This window comes from Carassius auratus, unplaced genomic scaffold, assembly GCF_003368295.1.
Source record: "Carassius auratus strain Wakin unplaced genomic scaffold, ASM336829v1 scaf_tig00002790, whole genome shotgun sequence".
Classification (NCBI taxonomy): Eukaryota; Metazoa; Chordata; class Actinopteri; order Cypriniformes; family Cyprinidae; genus Carassius; species Carassius auratus.
In genome coordinates, this window is record NW_020523481.1 from 9,358 (window position 1) to 33,661 (window position 24,304).

Consider the following 24,304-nt stretch of genomic DNA (forward strand, 5'->3'; position numbering starts at 1 on the left):
AACCTCACGGAAGCGTGTGAGGAAATCATTGAAGGAGGAGAAGGATGATCCATCCGTGCGCCATACAGCGGTAATCCAGTCAAGAGCCCTTCCGGTTAACAACGAGCAAACAAAGGCAACCTTACTGTTGTTAGTGGAATAGAGCATGGGTTGTTGTTCCACAAACAGCGAACATTGTAGTAAGAAGCCTTTACATTTGTTAGGGTCACCGTCGAATCTCTCAGGAAAAGCCAGTCGTGGGTTAATCTGAGAGGGCGTGGGAACCGCATGTGCAATGGCGGCCGCTTGTGGCGCGGGTGTCGTGACAACAGGACTATGGAGATTCTGAATAGCCTTCACCAATTCCTCCGTGACGGCGGTAAGATGATTTAACTGTTGCTGATTAGCAGCGATCTGACTTGCCTGAGCTGCCAGGTTGGTGCAGAGATGTTCATGGGCTGCTGGATCTTGTCCTGGCGAAGTCTTCTGTAATGATGACTGACTCGACATGGGATCCATTTGCAAGCTTTTATTTAGAACACTCGTAGTCGTACAGGCGAAGGGTCAGGATCAGCAAACACAGTATAGTAGAGATATCAGAATCGTAGTCAATACCAAGCAGTGGGTCGGGGTAACCAGCAAGTATCACAGTCCGTATTACAATCTGGGTTCAAAGGTAGGCAGCAAAGGTTCTAGGATCGATAATCATCAAGGGTTGGCAACTGGGATAGCAAGACAGGGTATAACGCTCAGAAATGTTAGCCGTGGCAGAAACAAGACTTCGCAATGAGGTGACGCCAAGGTCTGGCTTATATGGCAGTCTCTGATATGGAACACCTGGCCGGTGATCAGTCCAAGGTACGGGGCTGTTGGGTAATGTAGTGCGTATCAGTGTAAGTGAGTGTTTGGATGCCTGTAGGTGTCAGTATTCGGGCGATGGTGCCCTCTGCTGGCCTCTGGAGGGACTCACGGGGTTCGTACTCGTGACAGATAATAATAATAATGATAATGATAATAATAATAATAATAATAATAATAATAATAATAATAATAATAATAATAATAATAATAATAATAATAATAATAATAATAATAATAATAATAAAATCCTTAAAATAAATTGCAGTGTTTTATGCAGGTTGCAATTGCATGATGGCATTGAGACTACAACTGGCATATTGAAGGCATTGTTTAAGGGATGTATTGCATTGATATGGTACTGGGGTAAGTTTCAATCAATATACTATTGCAGAGCAATAAAGATGAAGCAAGGTTCCTTTCGAATCAAGATATTAAATAAATTACACTGTAGTTTGTCTGCCCTCAGAAGCGCACAAACATTCTTACAATTGCAAACTGCACAGAGTATCACAAAAATTGTAGTTATTGTTAAACTTTTTATCAAATTAAACTAACCACCAAAGCAAATTCATACACACATATCAAGACATTTGTCAAAGCAAACAGTCTTCTTGGTTTATGTGGCACATTACAAACTTATTTGTATTTTTTGCAATACATTGACTGGAATTTCTCCCAACATCTTTGCCGTAGGACAGGCACATCAGTGTGGTCTTTGATCCACCTCATATAGCACATCAAAGCGGGGCTCAAATGAAAAGCTGTATTTGCCATCCCCACCTTAGCTCTTTCTAGCTCAGAGAGAGTCAGAATCTATTCAATGCGCTCTCATCTTCAGCACTTATCCACAGTGACACTTATCCTGAAACTGCATGCTATACATACAATAGAGGACTTGTATATGAAATTTAAGCAATTTTGTTATACAAAGAGATTGAAATGTGTGGTGCTGTATGAAAATCTACATAGACACATGATTTGATGCAAGGTTAAATTATATATTTTATTTAAAACGACTTACAGTACAGCCTCATCATAGTGTAAATTCTCTGGGATTTGCATAATGCCTTAGGCTCATTTTTGGTTTGTGTTTTAATAAAATAATATTTGGCTTCTAATATTTGGCTTTGAACCAAAATACCAAACCTACTGTACAAATACATGTTTTACACTGTAATTTTCTAGACTTTTTATAGTACATATATTGTTTTACTGTATACCAATTAAACGTCTGCAATTTGTGAGATGTTTATTGTTTTTGAAAGTCTACATGTTTTAAGGTTGCGTTTATTGGATTAAAAGCACAATAAAACATTAATATTGTGAAATAGTATTACAATTTAAAATGGCTGTTTTCTATTTTAAAATATAGTTTATTTCAGAGACTTCCATCTTAATTCATTAACAGCATTTATTTGAATAAAAATCTTTTGCAACATTATACATTTCTTTGTCACATTTGATGAGTTCAATGTATCCTTGTTGAATAAATAAATAAATAATCCTAACATCCTACTGACCTCAAACTTTTGAATGGTAGTATAAGTAGATATATGGGATTATATAGAATTATGTGCAATTTTGTTCCGTGAAAGTGAGTGAAACTTACAGAGCTGAATCGAACTTATCCAAAACTGATGGAGTATTCTTCCAAATTTGGATAATTTATATATATAGGTAAATAAAGATATTTACTTATATTACCCATATATTATATATCACCCCCATTTTTGTTATGTTAGAAAAATATCAAATATTTCACTGAATAATCAAATGAGTCATATCATGCATTACATTGTTTCCCCCTGAGGTCCAACCTTTTGGAACCAAAACATAATTTGGTTTATAAATAAGTTTTAAATGATAATTTTAACATCTGAAAAACCACAGAAGTCTTTTGAAATATAGAATTAAGTTTTTATCAAAATCCCTATTTTGTATTTAGATATTGATATTTTTTTGTTTATTTTTCATTTCTCTGAATGTATTACTCACTCTGTGTGTTCTTTGCTGCGTGCAACTCATCCGTTTGTTGAGAAAGACTGCCAGCTCCACTGAGTGATCAGATTTATTTGTTCAGCAGAAAAATTTGACAGTCATATTTGTGCTTATGTGTGCGATGAAAACAAACAGCCCTACAAAAACCTTTGTTAGGCTGATTTAGGATTTGCAGTTTTAAGCGTGTCACAGATATGCCTCGGGTTCCTGGCCTTTACCAATGTTTTTATTCCAAGATTTAATTCTTGAAAGTCATCATGCCTGCTGTGTTAAACCCACTGTCCTCATTTCAATGCCCTGGTCTGTAGCCAACACTGGTCTCTCTCCCCTCTCTCCCTCCTCCCAGTCAACTCCATCCCCAATCACAATCTTATGAATGGCAACCAATCAGAGCCTGCTGCCCTCTGCAAACTGCATCCTTGTCCAGCAGAGCAAGAAAGAAAGGATAGAGCAGGAGAGAGAGGGCTTTATGTGTGAGCAAGGGAGGGAGAGAGAGAGAGGCAGCTGGAGTCTCACACACAACTGTAGTCAGTCTTGGAATCTGAGCGCTGCCAAGAGGCGAGTACAGAAGCCAGCGTCGTACTTCCATGAGGATGACATGCTCTCAGAAGAGCACAGGAGTCTGTTTTGTTAAGGTAAGAGCCTTATGCTTCGTACACTTCAGATAAACGCCAGCTAATCTGAATAGCATTTAAAAGGTGTTGCAATTTTATTACTAGTTCTAAATTGTTGCTGTAGAACTGACAAGAGGCAAACTCAAATTGAAATCGAAATACTTTGAAATGCTTCCTTCTGCACGTAATTGCATTTTTCCATGGTAACAACCTCAACAACCTCATAATGGATTGGATTTTTAATGTAATAGATCTGAATGGCTTTTGACCTCTGTCATAATGCCTCAGACATGCCAGATCATATAATCTTACATGAAATGCCAGTCATCTGCTCTTTTATTTAGATATTTGTAATCTATCTATCTATCTATCTATCTATCTATCTATCTGCAAAATGCATACATCATTATACCGTAGTTAGTCTTGTTTTATTTATACTATATATATATATATATATATATATATTAACACAGTGTCTAGTCTAGTTAAACTTTACCACCCACTGGAGTCATGACGGCAGTTGAAGTTTCTAAAATCCTCCCTCTATCTTTAAGCGTTTAATCACCCCGTTGTTTTTTTACATGGAGGTGTGCACATGTGTTTAGAGGTTTGCATGCTTGTTTGATCCTTGACATAAAACATATCACAGCCGACTAAGGGAAAGTGCTTTCATGCACCACTGTCTCTGTTTGTGATCCTCAACCCGGGTTTTAGCTAAAGCGGTGCAGATTCTGTACAATGTTGGCATGGCTGTAACACTAAACCTGCATAAGCAGCGCTCAGTGTTTGAAAGTCTTCGTTTTTTTTCTAGCTTTCATGTCAGTTGTTTGCACCACTTGTGAGTCTGGAAGTTTAATGTAAGACTGTAGACAAATCCCTTTGAGGGCTGAATCGCCAATAAGGATTGATTCTTGTCTGTGTACTTAAAAAAAAAAAAAAAAAAAAAGGAATGGCTGTACTTCTGAACTCAGCCAATATATGCAGACTGTGATTTATACGTCTGACATGAACACATAATGACATGACTGTTTCACACAAATTAAAGCGCACACTTCCTCTGAGCCAGTGTCAGATGTATAATTGCCTTTCAACACTGAGATAAATCATGAGATAAAGCCCCACATGCTTCCACTCAGGGAAGCTCTTTCCCTCTATCTCTTTCTGTTTCTGTCTTCTGATATCATCCCTCCAATTTGCCTCATAATGAGGTGAAAGATCCAACCAATGCATTTCTTTTCAGGGAAGTACTATAATCATATTTACGCCCTGACCTGAGAAAGTGACCTATAAGAATACATTTTAGGAGGTCAAGGACTGTTGATCTAGCGTCCGTCTGAATTCTAGTCACCAGTAAAACCCCTAGCAATATTAGCCAGCATTTCCAGTATCTGCAAACGTGTACTACGCAGCCCTCCCTTCCTCTTTGCCCCTCTCTGACAACACACATAATTTTTTTAATCAGACAAGACCTCCGTCAGCTCCTGCCGAATCTCACTCTTGAATTCATTAGATCCTCAGAGCCACACAAAATCAGAGAAAGTGTTCTATCTAATAACTCCGGGTGTAAATGATTGCCTTGAGTCTGTGAACCTGGCAGAATCAAAGCGGATCCTCCAGGCAGGCAATCAACATGGTGCATATCTGATCTGTACCAAAGTTTCAAAACAAAGAAGACAGGGCATTAATATTGCAAGGGAGAGGCCAGCTGTGAGAGCCGTCCAGCATGAGGGATGGAGTGATGGGGAGATTCATACAGGGAGGAGAAGAGAGGAAAAGGTCTTGGGCTCCCCCAAGTGGTAACTGTTGCATATGTGGCTTGTTGTTGGTGTTAGAGTATTGGAAAAGAATCCCTTAAATGTAAATGTTTCCCTCTAGCACTTAAACATATGTAGTTATGTAGGTGATTTAAGCAGCTGTACATATGGCAAGGACGGTCATGGGCATAGAAATCTGCATTAGATTTGCATATTCACCTGGATAAGCACCAGAATCCAGGCACAAAAAAAAAAAAAATTATATGTCATTAGAGAGACCGGATTTGGTTCCATGATAGCTTAGATACAAGTACTAAGTGTACTTGACTCTGAGCTGCAGGCATTATTGCTAATTCTCTAATTAATAGGTGATATATGGCACGTCCCGAAAGTGTATCTTATGCCCATCTCTCCTTTTCCCCGGCCAAATCACTGACCACTTACACCTTAAAATTCATGAGATGTCAAAGGCTGCTTATTATGCAGCGCACATCTAGGATTAATATTCTAATAAGGTCCATGGTAAGAGTTTAAATTATAACTGCAGCATTTAATCATAATAATAATCAAAGTGAATTACATGTTACAAAACAAAAATGGTTTTTATGCCAGCTGGGGGCAAGATGGGGAATTAACAAGGAAAACACAGCACTTTGTTAAACAATATTAAACAATGAAAAAATATATTTAGACAGCTGGTTGGCCACTGTTGTTATGTGTGAATGACAAATACAATGTGCATTTTCAAGAACTTTGCAAAAAAATGTGTTGAACTGGAAAGTATTTTAGAGAAAATGACTTTCCTATTGACAGGAAAGTTGTTCGATTTGAAATTATTCTGTATAAAAACAAAGGACGTTGGAATGTGATGAATTTTCTGAGATGTTAGAGGTCAGCAATGAAATGGGAGCTCTGAAATACTTGATTCTGATTGTTCAGTCGTGGCATTCCGTGGTCTGATATTTTTGAATAGAGTGAGAGTCAGTTTGGAAAGTAAAAATCCAATTAATTTTCAATAGGATAATTTATTTTAACAATTATAAGCCTTATAAGCCTTTAGACCCACTGTTCTGTGAGACATAAGGTTAATTGATGGTATATGCTTTTGTTGAAGCCCACATTATTTCAACTTATTTTTCTGATTTCAAATCCATGTTAAAACCCCCTATTTTCTCTTGCTCTTTTAACCTTTCGTAACTGCACTTAAGTTAGGGTGACAGTAGTTCAGATTTCCAAAAAGAGGACATTAAGGGGAGGAGTTCATGGGCGGAGAAAGGGTGGGGCTTTGACTAACAGTACTGTATATGCAGCTAGATTTTTTTTTTTTTATGTTCAAGGGGGGGGGGGGGGTGAAATGCTAGTTTTCACTCAATAACCTGTTAATCTTGAGTACATATAGAGTAGTACTGCATCCTTCATAAATCCAAAAAGTCTTTAGTTTTATTATATTCATAAGAGAAAGATAGTCTGTACCGATTTTTCCCGGAAAAACACGACCTGCTGGAGGCGTGACGTGTGGGCGGAGCTAAAGAATCACGAGCGCAAATAGGCTTTTGCGTTGAGAGGATGTGGAAGCTGTGACATTACCGTGAGGGAAAACCCATCATCCAAAACAAACCATGGCTTACAGTCAGATTCAGCCGTTTATTTATGATCCAGAATCAGATCCAGAGGCTGAAACTGAACGAAAGCAGCAGCAGCAACGACTCGCTCCGAGCGGGGCTCGAACCCGGGTCTCTGGCATGGGAGGGGACGCACTAACAAGGAGGCAGAGATATTTTAAGCAGTTTTACTCACCGCCTGCGGTTCCAACACACGATCGTGACCCTTTTTTCCTTGGGATTGCATCATTCTTAAGAAATAAACGATACGCAAATCCGTCGTCAAACTGGGCCTTGTGAACAAGCATCTTCGAAATGCAGGGAACAAACAAAAACACTTGCACAACTCCGTTGATGCTCTGTAAAAATAAACTCCATCCACTGGTCCCTTAATGCTGTTTTTTTTTTGGTAATCTGTGCAGGGTTGTCTTGCCCTGGCAACCAAAAACACTTCTTTTGTGACTTTTCGCGACGCTCTCGCTCTGATCAGTGAATCGCTTTGATCAGTGAAATGTCTGTGCTGCTCAGCCCCGCTATACGGGAGCGCGCGCTCTTCCGGCAGAAGTGCCTTAGAACCCATATAAGGAAATTCCGCTCCATCTAACGTCACACAGAGCCATACTCGAAAAAAACTTTCCAAAACTTGTGACAAAACCGGAAGGAGTATTTTGGGAACAAAAATACTTCTTCAAACGTACAACTTAATTTTTGAAACTTTGTCCATGTTTAGCATGGTAATCCAACTCTTTAACAGTGTAAAAAACTCAGTATGCATGAAATAGCATTTCACCCCCCCCCCTTTAAATTAACATTTAACAAGTAGAAATACTAGAAAGAGGGTCATTAGAGGGTCATTTTTAAATAAAAATAACTAAGGCCATTATTTATAATAAATAAAAAGACAATAAGTAGAGAGAATAGAGAATGTATTAGATGTATTAGTATTAGAGGCTATTCTTTCTATTTAGAATAGAAATAGAATAGAGATTGCAAATGCTAGAGCGTCAAGTAAAAAAAAAAAAAAAAGATGAAATTAGAATAAACATTAGAAAGGTTAGTGTTAGTGCTAGATTTAGAGGGTCAAATGAAGATGAAAGAGACATTTCTTGAAAATATCAAGGACTCAGCTGCTTGGATTGAGGCCCCCGTCCACACGGAGACGCGCTTTGCTGTAAATGCATACATTTTATATCGTATAGGCGTTTCCTCCACACAAATCCGCCGTTTTGGCATACAAGTATTTTACTTGATATTATTTTGAAACTGGGTCCCAGAGTGGATAAATCTGAAAACGCAGCCGATGCGTCATCAGCCCACGTCTCACCCACACACTGCAAATTCACATAAAACATAAAAAACATTAAAAATAAATAAAAAATAAAAAAAATCTGTCTATTTATTACTAACATTAACACAGATTAATAAATGTATTGTTCCATGTTCGTTTGTATACCACGCGAAAGGTTTATGCGCATAGTCCAAATATTCCTCTCCATTTTTAGTGTATCTCTGTGGCAGAATTACAGCACCAAATACTGGTCTGGCACGTATACCACTTTGTTTTGTGCAGGTTTTGTGTGGACACATATTTCTTGAGACAAAAAAAAAAAAAAAGATTGGATAGGGAAAGCTCTTGGCTTCGTGTGAACATACTGTAGCCTGAGTTGGGCAGGTCATTCCACCAGAATGGAACAGTTAATGTAGAAGTCCATGAAAGTTTCATCATAGAATGCAAGATGCTTCAATACAAGAATTTCAGTCAAATGTCATTATATTTCATCAATATTTCAATCTTTTAACCCACTTGGGAAAATCCACCAATGGCCCATTCTATATATATATATATATATATATATATATAACAAATATATTACAACAAAGTCTGTATTGTTCGCAAAGCTTCATGGAATTGTAGATCTTTCACTTGTTAAATCCATTAATTACAGAGTCTTGAACCTTTGAATTTTCGAATATATATTTTTTCCTTCAAATCTAAGTTTGCAATACTGTAATTCAATTAAGCTGATTGGTTCGGTCCATGGCTTGTGATGCATTACAAGAAAAAATAAAATAAAATTTGTATGGGAAAAATACTTCCGGAACTTCCATCATTTTGAATCAGCTATTGTTTGTACTGAAAATAACCTCAGATCTCAGATTATCTTAGTTTTAATGTCCCTGCAATTATGTTTGTCTTATTGTTAGGCTAAATCTAATTGACTATTTTTGTCTTAGAGGAAGCTATGGGATAAATGAAGTCACATCAATATTTACTTTATACATATTTATTTATTTATTAGGCTTGTAGCCATGTAACTTGAAAGCTAAGGTGGACCCTGCTGTCCATGTTGAACAATGATGTGTTTGCTTAAAGTAAATTCAGAAAAATAATAGTGGTGTTAAATATCACTCGGGACAGGCATTCAAACATTGAGCAACATTAAAACTCTGTTTGCTACATTTAAGGAGATGCTCGTGAAAAATCCTCTCTAAAAGGTGAAAAGGAGGTGAGCAATGTTTCACTTAGTCCCAGTTAATTGAATGTATCGCACATTGGCTGTCATGCTTAAACACTCAGCCTGAAAGCTCAGGAATAGACACAGCGGCAGGCCACTCTGCCAGCAGCAATCACTATTTGAGGCAGCGAGCAAGAGCTTTTAGGTCGTGTGACCAGCATTTGAATCCAACCCTAGTCATTCAGTGACATATAATCAAGGTCTGCTATTGATCCAGCTACGTACGTTGATTTCTCTCGGCTCTGATGTAGCTATAACACCCGTACTATAGTACTCCCTCTGGAAATCGATTTAGATGTGGAACATATTAAGAGGACAAGGGAATAAGAAGATGACATTGGAATGAGAATCAATTTGTGAATAAGGGTTGTCACTTCATTCGCTCGCAGACTTTGTTTTAATCATTGTTTGAGACTGCAGAAAAAATCCACATGAGATGCAAACGTTGTCTCGATCGATAATGATGCTGAGGGCCTCGACCGGATAACAGTCAGAGGTTTTGTTGGAAATAATTGGTCTCTGTCACCATGACAGCCTGGACTGTAAAATTTCCTTCATGTTTTTAGCCATTAGTCTAATTATATAGCTACTAGATAATCATGTATGCAAATTTAACTCTAACCCCAAACCTGAACCTCAACTCTAAACTTAACCTCAGTACAGGATTGAAAGCAGATCCTGACAGATAGCAATATTGTTTGTAGCAACTTGGTCTATTTCTTTATATATGACTATTGACTATATTTATTTAATATTTTGGCATCCTTTTGTTTAATAAGTTTGAATAAGGAAATATTTCATTTCATCATGTAAGTGCACACAAGAATCGACTGTATATGAAGAAAAAAATAATGCAACGTCACAAACCTAGATATAATAATAATAATAATAATAATAATAATAATAATAATAATAAAAACATGGCTACAATGGTTAGGCAATTTTAAATATGATTATAAAATTCATATAGACAATATCCTTTTTTTATCAATCATGATGACATTTTTTTTTTTTTGTAGGCTACTGCTGAGACTACACTAGTGATGGTAGAAGCGAGGCTTTTTGAAATACACAGAAATAGTTGCATCGCAAAATGATTAATGTGTCAAAATCTGATGTTTAAAGCTCCATAAATTCAATAAGAACAAAGCAAAATATGTTCAGCAGGGGTTCTGGAAAACAGTTGCAAGTCTTTTCATTAAATTGTAACCTTAATTATGTAATTTAATGACATAAATACCATAAAACTGTATATCTGTTACTGTATATGTAGTCTTTTATTTTTGTATTATATATATATATATATATATATATATATATATATATATATATATATATATATATATATATATATATATACCATATTTTATATATATACCATATTTTATATATACCATATTTTTGCACCTGAGTATAAGTCGCATCAGTCCAAAAATACATCATGACGAGGACAAAAACATATATAAGTCGCACTGGACTATAAGTTGCATTTATTTAGAACCAAGAACTAAGAGAAAATATCACCGTCTGCAGCCGAGAGAGGGCGCTCTATGTCTTCAGTGATAGACTACAGGAGCACTGAGCAGCATAGATCGCCCTCTGGCGGCTGGAGACGGTAATGTTTTCTGTTGGATCATTTCTCTCAGTTCATGTCAAATTAATTTTGATAAATAAGTCGCACCTGACTATAAGTCGCAGGACCAGCCAAACTATGAAAAAAAGTGTGACTTATAGTCCGGAAAATATATATTAATATGAAGGTTGTAAAAAACAGAACATTTTGGCTTAACAGATGAGAAAAGTGTGTCTGGACCATAACCCAGACCTGGCGTACTATGCCATCTTAGCAGTGTTTACCGATGAATGCATTTCTGTTAATTGCATGGCTATGTTATATGCAAGGGTTTGTGTGAGACTACATGTTTGATCTTCTGTGAATAGAATACTGAATGAACGCCCTGTGAGATACACTCTGTGAACAACAAAGGGATTACAGTGTAAGAAACGGGTGTTGCATCTTGACAAGGGCTGCAATGACCTCCAACACACTGTAACTTTTTTGCTTTGATTATTTTTTATAGGGAATCAAAGGAGGATCAAAGGCGACTCTACAATGTCAGCATTGCTGATGTCGCCATCTGCATTACTTTCAATTCAGGACTGCCCTCCGTTCATAGCTTATTCATAAGGAGTCACTGTCGTCGTGCCAATCGATTGGCTGCAATGATAATGAATCACTTCCTCTGGCTGCTTCCACTGGTCTTTCCGCACCTGAGCTCTCCAGTCATATTGCTAGAGAAGAGTGATGGAAATCTCTTTCACTGGAACCATCTGATGAAAGGAGATAAATTGGTGCTGCACAGATCCAAAAGGGACTGGATGTGGAGGCAGTTCTTCCTGTCGGAGGAATACACAGGGAGTAACTATCAGTATGTCGGCAAGGTGAGTGTCCACGATAACATTGGCTCAGAACGAGCCTGCTTTTCTAGCAAAACAGGGCTTGGAGGAGATGCAAATGCCTGATTTTTGCATTCCTCTTTTTTTTCTGATTTTTGTTTTATTTTTCTGAGCTTTATATGTTTTGACACTGGATTTGAAAATGGCGCAGTGTGGCAGGCACTTTGAAAAACTTGATGCCATAATCAAAGAACATAAAGTAGCACAAATATGAATTACACACTCACTGAGGCATGAATATTCACAGAGGCAGAGAGACTGAAAGTAAACTAGAGTTGGAGAGAGTCGTTTTGAGACAGAATACTTTGTAGCAGGGTTTGGTTTTTTACTGCTCTCATTTCCAGGACAAAGTGGCTCCGCAGAGACCTGACAGGAATCAACAATTATGGGCTATTTCACTCACTCTTTTTCACCTCACCACTCACCACCCCATTGACTTCAAACCCGTCTGCAGTGGCTGTGTGAAGGAAGGGACTGCAATTCATCAAGCCGCAGTTCAGAGGCATGCTATATTAATGCCACATTGAATTACATGAAAGAGAAGTCCATGGTGACATTCAGCAGCAGACTGTGTTGTATACATACAAAAAGCATGGAATACGACAAAGACACCAAGAGCTGTACTTTTTCTTTCAAAATTGTATTATTGTTTAGCACATATAACACATACTAATAACACCATAAAAAAGAACATTTGGATGACTTGGTCAAAGGTTACTTGGAACATATTTTCTGAACTTTGGGCATGCTAGTCTAAGTGCTTTCGATTTTTCTTTTTTTTTATGAAAGTATAAGGTATTTTCTGTGAGTGTGCAAGACTGCCTGGATAAAAGTGCAATGATTGTAACTTAAAAAATACATCAATGTTGTGTTTACTTTTACGACAATACCTCAAAATATGGCAATGAGAAATACCAGTTTCCTTTCAGTCTGTCACGTTCTACATTATGTCAGAAAGAGACTGACGAATGGGATCTTGCCCGAGAGCCCAATCACCTTCGAGTGGTTACAAAACGAGCCAATGGTACACCAAGTATTTGCATCACGGGCTCTGCCCCGCAGAGCGGGTATATAAGGAGCAGCACGAGGAACTCTCATTCAAGCTTTGGGTTCGGAGCCGAGCACATCGCTTGCTGCTTTCAAGTGATTCAAGAGTGTTTCAAGACAAATTAACTGGTGTTGGTGTGACGGCGCAATTCAGCGGTTTGTCTGGGTTTCCTGCGTCAGCTCCCGCGTTCCCCTGAGCACTTCAGCACTTTTAAAAGAGCGTTTTTCTATTAAGCTAAAAGAGTAACAGGCTGAATATGAATCTTTTTAAAAATGTAAATTCGCCCGTAGGTTTTCTGGGTGCGGTCGCTATATCGCTCCTCGTGAAGGTCACGATCACACCCAGAGGCTGCCTCCACTCTACCACCGGTGCAGCCACCTCAGCCTGCTTGTCGCTGAGGGCGCCCCCCGCAGCCTCCAGAATCCTTTGTTCTCATTTATTTTCTGTTCCGCCACTGGCCCTGCAGCTCTTGTTCCCCCTCTACCCTTGCCAGTTTACATGCAAAGCAGGCTCGAGAACCCTTCGCCTTCTCATGCCCTCTTTGCTACTTGGAGTCAGACAAGTGCCCGCACTCCGCCCCCGCTAATGGACGCTATGCCTCCCATGCTGGGGCTGTCTGCTCCACCTCAGTGCCCCACTGTTTGTATGCCTGTAGTCCCCTTGACCCCGCTGGATTGGTTCCTGGGAGTCTGGCTAGAGATTCCCAGGTCATCCTGTTGGCTCATCCGGATGATTAGGCTCAGCTAAGCGATTCAGTTTGCCCGGCGTTCGCCTTCAGGTCAACTGGAAAAAGAACAAACTCTGCCCTGTGCAGAGGATCTCTTTTCTTGGTATGGAAATAGACTCGGTCGCCATGTTCCCGCAGTTTACAAATGAGCGCGCACAGTCACTGCTGAATTGACTGAGACAATTTGAGGGCAAGAGAGCGGTTCCACTGAAACGGTTTCAGAGGCTCCTGGGGCATATGGTCATACTGCTTGGGTTACTCCATATGAGACCGCTTCATCCCATGCTTTATGACCGAGTCCCGAGATGGGCATGGTAACTGGGCATGCTCCTGGGCATGCTCCTTTCCAAACTTCTTAAAAACTGCAGTTGTTAAGCCCCTCTAAAAATCAAGTCAGGAATCTTGGTGTGATTCTGGAGACAGACCTTAGTTTCAGTAGTCATGTCAAAGCAGTAACTAAATCAGCATACTATCATTTAAAAAACATTGCAAGAATTAGATGTTTTGTTTCAAGTCAAGACATGGAGAAACTAGTTCATGCCTTCATCACCAGCAGGGTGGACTATTGTAATAAGCTCCTCACCGGCCTTCCCAAAAAGACCATCAGACAGCTGCAGCTCATCCAGAACACTGCTGCCAGGATTCTAACTAGAACCAGAAAATCTGAGCATATCACTCCAGTCCTCACGTCCTTACACTGGCTTCCAGTTACATTTAGGATTGATTTTAAAGTACTTTTACTCGTGTATAAGTCACTAAATGACCTAGGACCGAAATATATTTCAGATATGCTCACTGAATATAATCCTAACAGACCACTTAGATCACTAGGATCGAGTCAGTTAGAAATACAAAGGGTTCACACAAGACAAGGGGAGTCCGCCTTTAGTTACTATGCCGCCCGCAGTTGGAATCAGCTTCCAGAAGAGATCAGATGTGCTAAAACACTAGTCACATTTAAATCTAGACTCAAAACCCATCTGTTTAGCTGTGAATTTATTGAATGAGCACTGTGCAATGTTCGAACTGATTGCACTATATTTTCACTGTTTTTTTAAATTTATTTTATTTTATGTAAAATAATTTTTTAAGGCGAGACACTGCAGGTGAATAGGGAAAAAAAATATCTAATAGTTATCACCTTACTTACCCAGTTGATTGATTACATTGATTACATTGATTATTGCAAACATTTTTTGTATTACAAGTTTTCAAAAATGTTATGTTTAAATATGCAAATGAGGCATTCTTTAATGAAATATGTGCTAATTTGCATACATTTCTAGTACAAAAATCTGAACACTAGATGAAGTCAGTTTCACATTTTTTGTTTAATTTATTTTGACATATTAGAGTCAAATGTTTTTACAGAGGGAATTCTGGTTATCTTTTTTTGTCACTCCATAATTCAGAAAATACTTTGAACAGCCAGAAAACAATATATTTTCACAATTTTGGGGGGAATAAAATGTTGTATATAATCAAGGAAAATATATATGAACAAATCCCTCTGTAAAAATCTTCAGAATACAGACAGGAATAAAAATGTCAAGTTTGGTGTGTGTACGTGCTACTGAAGTTGAGATTTATGGCTCAGTGTTGAAGAAAAAACTCATTTTGAGAAAACGGCCTTTAAAAATATGTATTGTAATTGAAATCTATTGACACAAACAGATAAAGTGCTATAAAAGAAACACTTAACAGTGTCTTTTGGATGTTTTCCTTCCACTAATTTGAAAAAAGCACTTTATGAAAAACCAAAAAGCCCAAAATCTCAAAATTGACAGGTGCTTGAAAAAACATTGTTTTTGCCTGCAGTGTCTCGCCTTAACTGTTTTAAATTCATTTTAAATAAGTAATTTTGTTATAATATTATATATTTTTTAAATAAACTTGCCTTGCCTTGCCTTGCCTATAACCTGTGTCCAGACATGTTGCAGTGTCAACAGATGCCTCAGCCACGCAACTCGGTCGCTATCTCCTCTTGTGGAGCCAGACGCATCTGAGGACGCTTCATGCCATTCACATCCCAGACAGGCTCAATCGAGCAGCCGACGAGCTCTCACGGCAGCAGTCTCGTCCCTGGTAATGGAGACTCCGCCCCCAGTCGGTTCAGCTGATTTAGCACGGACGCTCTGGCACACAGCTGGCTGCTGGGCCTGCGCAAGTATTCACCCAGTGAGCCTTCTTGCACAGACGTTGTGCAAGATCAGGGAGGACAAGAAAAGGTCCTAATGGTTGTGCCTTTTTGGCCCAGCCAGACCTGGTTCCCCAAACTTGTACTCCTCGCGACAGCCCCTCCCAGGCCAATTCCTCTGAGGAAAGATCTTCTTTCTCAGATCTGGCACCCAAGTTCCCATCTTTGGAACCTACATATGTGGGTTCTGGACGGGTCAGCTCAGGTGGTAGCTACCATTACTTTAGCTAGAGCCGTGTTCACCAGACAAGCCTATGCTTTGAAGTGGAACCTCTTTGTCACTTGGTGTTCTTCACGGCGACCCGATCGTGTCAGTGCTTTCCTTTCTTCAGGAGGGGTTGGAACGAAGGCTGTCTCCTTCCCCCATCAAGGTCTATGTGGCCGCCATTTCGGCTCAACATGGGACCTGCAGGCATTTTCGGTTGATGAAGCGTGCCTGGATTTCGGGCTGACCAACTCTCATGTTATCTTGAGACCCCGGCCTGGGTACATGCCCAAAGTTCCCACCACTCCTTTTAGGGATCAGGTGGTGAACTTGCAAGCGCTGCCCCTGGAGGAGGCAGACCCAGCCCCGGCGCTGCTCTGTCCAGTACGTGTGCTCCGCACCTACGTGGACAGAATTCAGTGCCTTAGGACTTCAGACCAGCTCTTTGTCTGTTACTGAGAAGGGAAGGGAAAGGCTGTCTCCAAGCAGAGTTTATCCCACTGGATAGTGGATGCTATTATCCTGGCTTATCAGGCTCAAGACCTGCCATGCCCCCTAAGGATGAGAGCTCACTCAACTAGGAGTGTAGCTTCCTACTGGGCGTTGGGGCATGTCACCTCACTAACAGTCATCTGTTAAGCTGATGGCTGGGCGACACCTAACACATTTATAATCTCCGTGTAGAGCCTGTGTCCTCCCGGAAACTCGCTCCTTCGGGCCTGTAAGGACCTGCCCGGTGTCAATCTGCTTGCTGCACCATTCCACTCCACGGACTGGATGCGTGCACTGTTCATCCAGCACTGTTGATGTCCAACACTTGCGTACATGCCCTTTTGGTCAGCCCTGTGTGGGACTGGGTGCCTCCATGTGTTGTGATTCCCCTTTCTGGGCAATTCCACATGTGTATGTCCACAGTAAGTCTCTTCATAGCATGTGTCTTTCCCTTGGCAAGCCCCTTGCCAGCTCTGTCGTTGAAACTTCCTTATATACCCGCTCTGCGGGGCAGAGCTCGCGATGCAAATTCCGCAGATCAAGGTACTTGTCGTACCATTGGCTCGTTTTGTAACCACTCGAAGGTGATTGGGCTCTCGGGCGAGATCCCATTTGTCAGACCCTTTCTGATGTAACGTTTCCATTCCCTCCTTCAGGGAATGAGAGTTACATACGAAACCGAGATGTGTCCAATATCAAGTGGCATAACAAGCTGTTTTGTACAAATGTCTGGATTAGGCAAACACTGGAAGTCGCGCACACTGAATCAATATATTGATACTGATTTGAGTATTGAAAGTATAGATACTCAAATAAAAAATATATCTATTGTTTCTAAGGTGTTTTATTTACCAGTGAACAAAAAAACAACAATTAAAGCACACATTTGTTTTTTACTTAAGTTGTTCAAATATAGTATTTGTAGATTTCCAAGTTTATCAGTAAACAAACTTTAACCATACGTAAAAAAAAAAAAAAAAAAAAAAAAAAAAAAAAACATAATTAGTTGAAATTAAGGCGTACTGAATGTTAAAATGGGTTTCAAATATAAAGTGAAGTGGGTATAAGTAATTTAATGATATAATCAATTTCATAATTTAAAAGTTCCGTTTTTTAAGTATCAAATCATATTTATCAAATAAATAGTTTGCAACATTCTGCTTTGTGATGTTTTCCTATGTTTTTCATTTGCCCTCTCTGTCAGTCAGTGTGGAAAACATAAAATGTTATGAGATCCTGCTGAGTGTGTTTGAAGGGTCAGCTGGTAGATATAGCTGGTAAATATCAAATCTGTGCATTGCGACACAAAAACTTGTGTTAAGTCACAGTCTGCTTTCTATCTATGCAGCTTTGCTCAGATAAAGACAGAGGGGATGGAACTGCCAGATATGTAGAATCAGACCACTTTCTCTCTCTAAAAACAGCCTTTAGAGCCCAGGATAAATGCATTAAATAAATCTGACCAGATGCTGGACCTGCATCTGCACACATAAATGCATGAAACACCAACTTATTCTTTCTTTCTTTTTTCAATCTGTTGAAACCTGTTAGAACCCATAGAGTCTCATCCCACTGGTTGAAATGTAATTAAGCATCAGAAAGTGACAGTTAGACAGCTTTAGGGCAAATAAACTCATTTAAGGGAAACTAAATGACCCAACTAGTGCGGTATATCAGAGTGATTCTTCAGTTAGGGGAACTTGTCTGTCCCCTACTACGATTTTAAAGAAAGAGAATATGACTGTGTCTTTTTTAATTACTTTTACCCAATATTTAAGAGGGCTGAAATTAAAAATGTTCTATTTTAAGGCTTGTTCATTTATCCAGATTTTAAAAACTAAAAAATAATTTCATAATTCTAAATAATAATTTCATAAAAATAAATTCCAAAATTCACATTTCCATTTCCCCCCCATAAATTTACATTTTATTTTACAATAATAAACTTTTGTATTATCTTACAGTAAACGGTTTATTTTACAAAACCAACCTTTATTCACTGCTAGTTAACTTTACTTTTGCTAGTTACTTCTCTCTCAAACAAAGTGCCATTATTATCACGTTATTTCAAGACGTCAAACATGCTAAAGGTTTTATTAAGAAAAGGGCAATAAATAAAATAAATAACTAAAACGTTGAAAGACTACAAAATATTAGCGATTTAGTAGATGAGATCCAGTTTTATGGGTTTATTCTAAGTAGAAGGATGACAATATGGACAACGATAGCAATAAATACAATTTGGATTTGAATTATCACTATTAAAATGAAAAAGTCATGTAACTCAATCATGTTCTAAAAGGAAGGACATTTTATATTTTTAGCAATGCAAATGGAAATGCAATGAAAATGCAGTGGTAAAAACTGACTAAAAGCTTCATTAGTATTTAATGGAATATGTTCTGAAGACTTCTACTCTTAAGACTGTGGCTTTTATGAGTTTCTATTGTCCCTAGAGAGCTTTCCCATCAAAAGATGATTCTTCTAAGCTGCTAACCATGATTGAAAACAAGTCTAGCTGAAGTCCGCTGGTTAATAAAACACGACAGCATATCATATTAACATTTTGCTGAAGGAAGGACTTTCTATTACTCTACTAGTGTTTGTTCACAAATAATGTGCCAATAACAATATTCACAAATAATGTGCCAAATATCAAATTTGTGCATTGCGACACAAAAACTTGTGTTAAGTCACAGTCTGCTTTCTATCTATGCAGCTTCGCTCAGATAAAGACAGAGGGGATGGAACTGCCAGATATGTTCTCTCTGGGGAAGGAGCAGGCACAATTTTTCGTATCGATGAGAAGTCTGGGGATTTACATGCTACACAGAGACTGGACAGAGAGGAAAAGGCCTCTTACACACTGCAGGCCCAGGCTTTCAACAAAATCACGGGCCTCCCTCTGGAGCCTGCCACTGAATTCATTGTCAAGATACATGACATCAATGACAATGAGCCCAAATTTACCAAGGCTGTCTACACTGCCAGTGTACCTGAAATGTCAGACGTCGGTGAGTGAATGAAAATTACTTTTTCTCTCGGTGTTGTTATTTGAAGTGCATTTACTGTCATGCTGGAATACTGCACCAGGGTGTGATATTCCTGTCACTGCAGTGTTTTTAAGGTCATGGATGCCTCAGTGCTGTTGGTTTTTCAAGAGATTATTTTTTTTATTTTTTGACTAGTTTTTGGAGCATGTAGTGTTATGAAGTGGAGCATTCAGACAACAGTGAGCTAGACTTTCACAATATTTGTTGTTGTTGTTTTGCTTGTTTTATTAGGGTAATTTTGTTTCAGCTTTGATTTAAGTATTTATCTTGTCTTGTTAAGTTTAGTTTTTTAGGGGTGTTTTGGCTTTATTAAAGTCTTTATCATGTTGTCCTGTCATGTTATTTAACATTACTAGGGGAAACTTGAGTTAGACTTAAACAAATATTTGTTTGGTGTGTGTTATTAAGTTGTTTTGTTTCGGTATTGAATGGCTCTGCATTATTATTATTATTATTATTATTATTATTATTATTATTATTATTATTATTATTATTATTATTATTATTATTATTATTATTTTGGTGTGTCCCTAAACTCTTTGTTTAGGAGAATTTGATGCTCTCGAGAGCTCTCGAGACCATAACAAACTGGGATAATGCTAAATGAGTACAAGTATTTCCTTTTTATTATTTGGTGTTTGTTGCCACATAAGTAAATATAAATATTTAAAACAAATAAGGCTAGTATCATGGTTCTATTAATAATCAGAAATAACCATATTACCTAAACATAGCAGTTTTCTAGGAATGTGCATTTAAGGTAGTCAAATGCAAATATATGTAAACACTAAAACCAGTGCCCGCAATGCACTGCCTCTCTTGAGTCCTGATGTATAGTGCCTGATGGAAGAGATTCTATTTGGTCATCTTATCACATTTACTATTTACATCTAATTCCCATTCTCACATCATCTATCACCACTGTCTCACACAATCAGTGGCTCTGTGCTAGCAGTGACACTGCACCATACATATTCACAGGACATGCATATTCAGGAGATTCATGCTGCTTCTCAGTAATATCATAATAACCTCTGGTTATCCCGTTTCCAATCAAGTCAGTCCTCAAGCAGTGAAGCAGTCTGCTTGATATTGTCTCCCCAAAGAAAATCTAATGATGCTCTTCCTTCTCTGATATGGGTTCTCATGTCCAGTTGGAATCTATTATAAGGGACTGTAAATCTTATTTATGAAATTATTGCCCTCAATCAAGGGGGAACTATCATCATATTATGAAGCACTCGTTACACTCTGACACACAATCCAAGGACAAAACCAATTCCATTAGTGTTTTCCAATTTAAGGAATGATGGTAAATCTAGGTTAGAGGCACTGTAGCCTTTGAACCATAATGAATGTTAATAATCCAGTTTTGAAAACAAAACAATGACCAAACTATTTGCTTTGTTTTCATGACTGTACCCCTTGATAGTAAATTTACTGAGAGCTTGGTTCTTCACATTTGAGAAATGTAATATAATATAAATGTATTTCCAAACACAATCCTTCCCCAAAAAAAAGTCTTATATAGAGGCTAATCGCTTTAAATGTAATATTGAAGTGACTATGTCTTCTCCACTGCTACCCGAAGGAATATTTTATTGCTCAGAGGTTGCTCTTTCACAGTTCTGCAGACTCGGTTATGTTCTCAATTATGCTTAATTGAAATATTGACTTTGCCTCAGATGCTTATCCTAAAATGCCTATAAGGAGAAATAAATATTGGCATGCGGTAAGTCAATAAATGTAATGTATTTAGGTTTAAGAAGAATCTGATGAGAAGTATTAAATAAATATAGTAAAGTTACTTGCAGACTTTAGTATTTAGAAATTTTTATTTACACTGTTGATGTTACACTGTTGACTGTCAGCATAAGAAAGGAGACTTAAGGCCCGTTCACACCAAGCACGATAACTATAAAGATAACGATAAGATATAGTTCTAAATATCGTTCTCAATATTAAAGAATAGCAGAGTCCACACTACAACTACCGTGTAACGATAAAGGCATAGAGAAACGGTATCGTTGGAATCATTTTCAGGACGATTTTTTTTTTTTTTTCCAGCTGAACATTGACATCCAATCAGAATCAATCCTTCTATAACGAGCTACAGGATTTAAAGTGACAGACGCACGTGCGCTCAGAATAAACTAATATCGTTATCTTTATAGTTATCTTTATAGTTAACTAATAACATCTATAATCAAACATCTCCATTTGCTCTCCTCTCCATTCTCTAAACTCTTCTTTCTTTCTTTCTTTCTTTCTTTTTTATAGGTACTTTTGTAATAGAAGTCAATGCCACTGATGCAGATGATGCCACATATGGGAACAGTGCTAAACTGTGTACAGCATTCTGGAAGGGCAGCCCTACTTCTCTGTGGAGCCAGAGACTGGTGAGTCCTCCAACATCTTGCTGAAAACATATTCTCTGCTGAAATACCACTACTATGTATGCCTGAGGCTATTTTGACAAAGTGAGGCAGGGATGTGATTTTTTTTTATGTGGAATGTCTGAACCATAAAGATCACACACTGCTGTGCCTGGTTAACACATCCAGCTACAACAAGAATATTTGTTTTACACGAAATGGAATAAAACTTTGAATTGGAGCAAATTACTATGCTTGGCTTGTTTTATTACTTTTGCTGTGAAGAACAGAAGTTAAGGTTGATAAATGTTGCAATATAAAGGTTATGGATAAAAAAAAAAATATTAAGATGAAGGTATAAATACAAACCCAAGAAGGAATAGAAAATACTGGCTCTTTAAGAAAGTATAGTGCTATAAAACAAATATATTATTAGAAAAAAAAAATATTAAAGGTATATATAATGCACATTATGCACATAATATACATATTATGCTCTTTTACAAAGTCTTGATTTTGTTTTTGGGTGTAGAGCAGGCTCTCATACTAGGTTGTTTGAAAAACACATTATTTTTCACATATTTTACATTATTACAACACCTCAAAATCAAATCAATTTGAGCGTTGATTTAAACCCGGATGATTGTAACCACTCTAAGTTTGTCTGTCTTGGGAAAGCTAATGTGTCTCCAACATAATGATAACACTCATTGTCTTCTCTAGTACAGCACAACAAGGTCTCGTCATATTCGTCAATATTTGTGATATCACAAATCCCGGAAAATATCAGTTTTAGTCAAAACAAGTCGTTTGTTGTAGTTTTTGAAAGTTAAATATTTTGAAAAAAAAAAATCTCCTTTTTTGAATTGCACTTTGAGTTTTGTAACTATGCAGATATTTGTATGCTTTTACACAACAAATTTAAAAAGTGAAAAAGCATTAAAAAAAGTTACTGTTTAGTATGCAGTAGGTTACCTGGAAATAAACTGTGAATAAATTGTGGATAAATAAATGATTATATACATGTGCTTTGGGAAAAAAAAGTAAGAATGTATCATAATAAATGAAAAAGTATCTACATAAAAGGTTGCAATATGGATTATTTATTTTATTAATAATAAATGCAGAATATGCAGTGTGTGTATGGAGAATTTGATTTACATTTACATTATATACATTAGGATATTACAATATTATGTTTTTCTGCTTTTTGATCATACTGCGTTTTCTGTCCAGGAATTGTCAGAATAGCTCTTTCCAATATGGATCGAGAAGTGAGGAAGGAGTATTCAGGTGGTTATACAAGCGAAAGACATGGCAGGACAGATGGGTGGTCTGTCTGGAACCACTATGGTCAACGTCACCCTTACAGATGTTAATGACAGCCCGCACGTTTTGCTTACAGTAAGATATCACTATATTATGCTTAAGTGCTTTTAAGCACTTATTAGTGTTTTGAAGTTAATGTGAATTGCAACCTATCTACTTTTGAATAGTTTTTCTGACATATTGCATTTCTTGAACTCTGAATTGTATTCTGGTGTATTTCCAAGTGAGAAATAGTATTTAAAAAAAAATAAAAAATCTAATTGCATGGAGCTAAAACAAATGTTGAGTTCACTTAAATTCTGCTTAATTAGCTGTTTGCAATTGGTTGGCATTTTAGTTAAGCAAAATGATTAAAGATTTTTTTGTTAAGAATAACATGCACCAATGAAAATACATCTAGAATTGCGCATTAAGACTGCATTAAGTAATTGAATAGGGTAAATCTTGACTTTAAACACCATGAAGGGCTTAGAATTAAGACCAAAAAAGGGCATAAAATTGTGCTTATATGGTTGAAATGAACATAACCTCTTTCATTTTCAAGGTTCTTACCACCTAAGCACTTATGAGTCAGCAGAAATCGGATCAACTGTGGGTCGAATCAAAGCCAACGATGGTGACGAGGGAGAAAATGCTGAAATGAAATACAGAATTGTAGATGGAGATGGCAAAGAATATCTTGATATAATAACAGATGAGACAACCCAAGAGGGTGTTATCGTCGTCAAAAAGGTAAAACCCTGTATCGGTGTTTATGAATATGTTATGATTTATGATGCTTTGAAAACAAACATACTTATTGATCTTCATCCAGAAACTAGACTATGAAAGCAAGCGCGTTTACACAGTGAAAGTGGAGGTGACGAACACACACCAGGACCCCAGCTTCACTGATCTGGGCCCATTCTTAGACACAGCCATCGTCAAGGTCACGGCCAAAGATGTAGATGAGCCTCCTGTCTTCAGCAGGCCTCAGTATGTCTTTGAGGTCAATGAGGACACACCAAAGGGAATAGCAGTTGGAACTATTACAGCCTGGACCCTGATGCCACACATTACCCACCAGTGAGCATTTGAAATATTTAATTATTCAACATT

General features: G+C 37.8%; 1 pseudogene; it reads left to right on the top strand.

Moving 5' to 3' along the window:
* The first annotated feature begins 3,244 nt into the window (after nucleotides 1-3,244).
* Nucleotides 3,245-24,283, top strand: LOC113070033 (cadherin-10-like; annotated as a pseudogene).
* The last annotated feature ends 21 nt before the right edge of the window (nucleotides 24,284-24,304 follow it).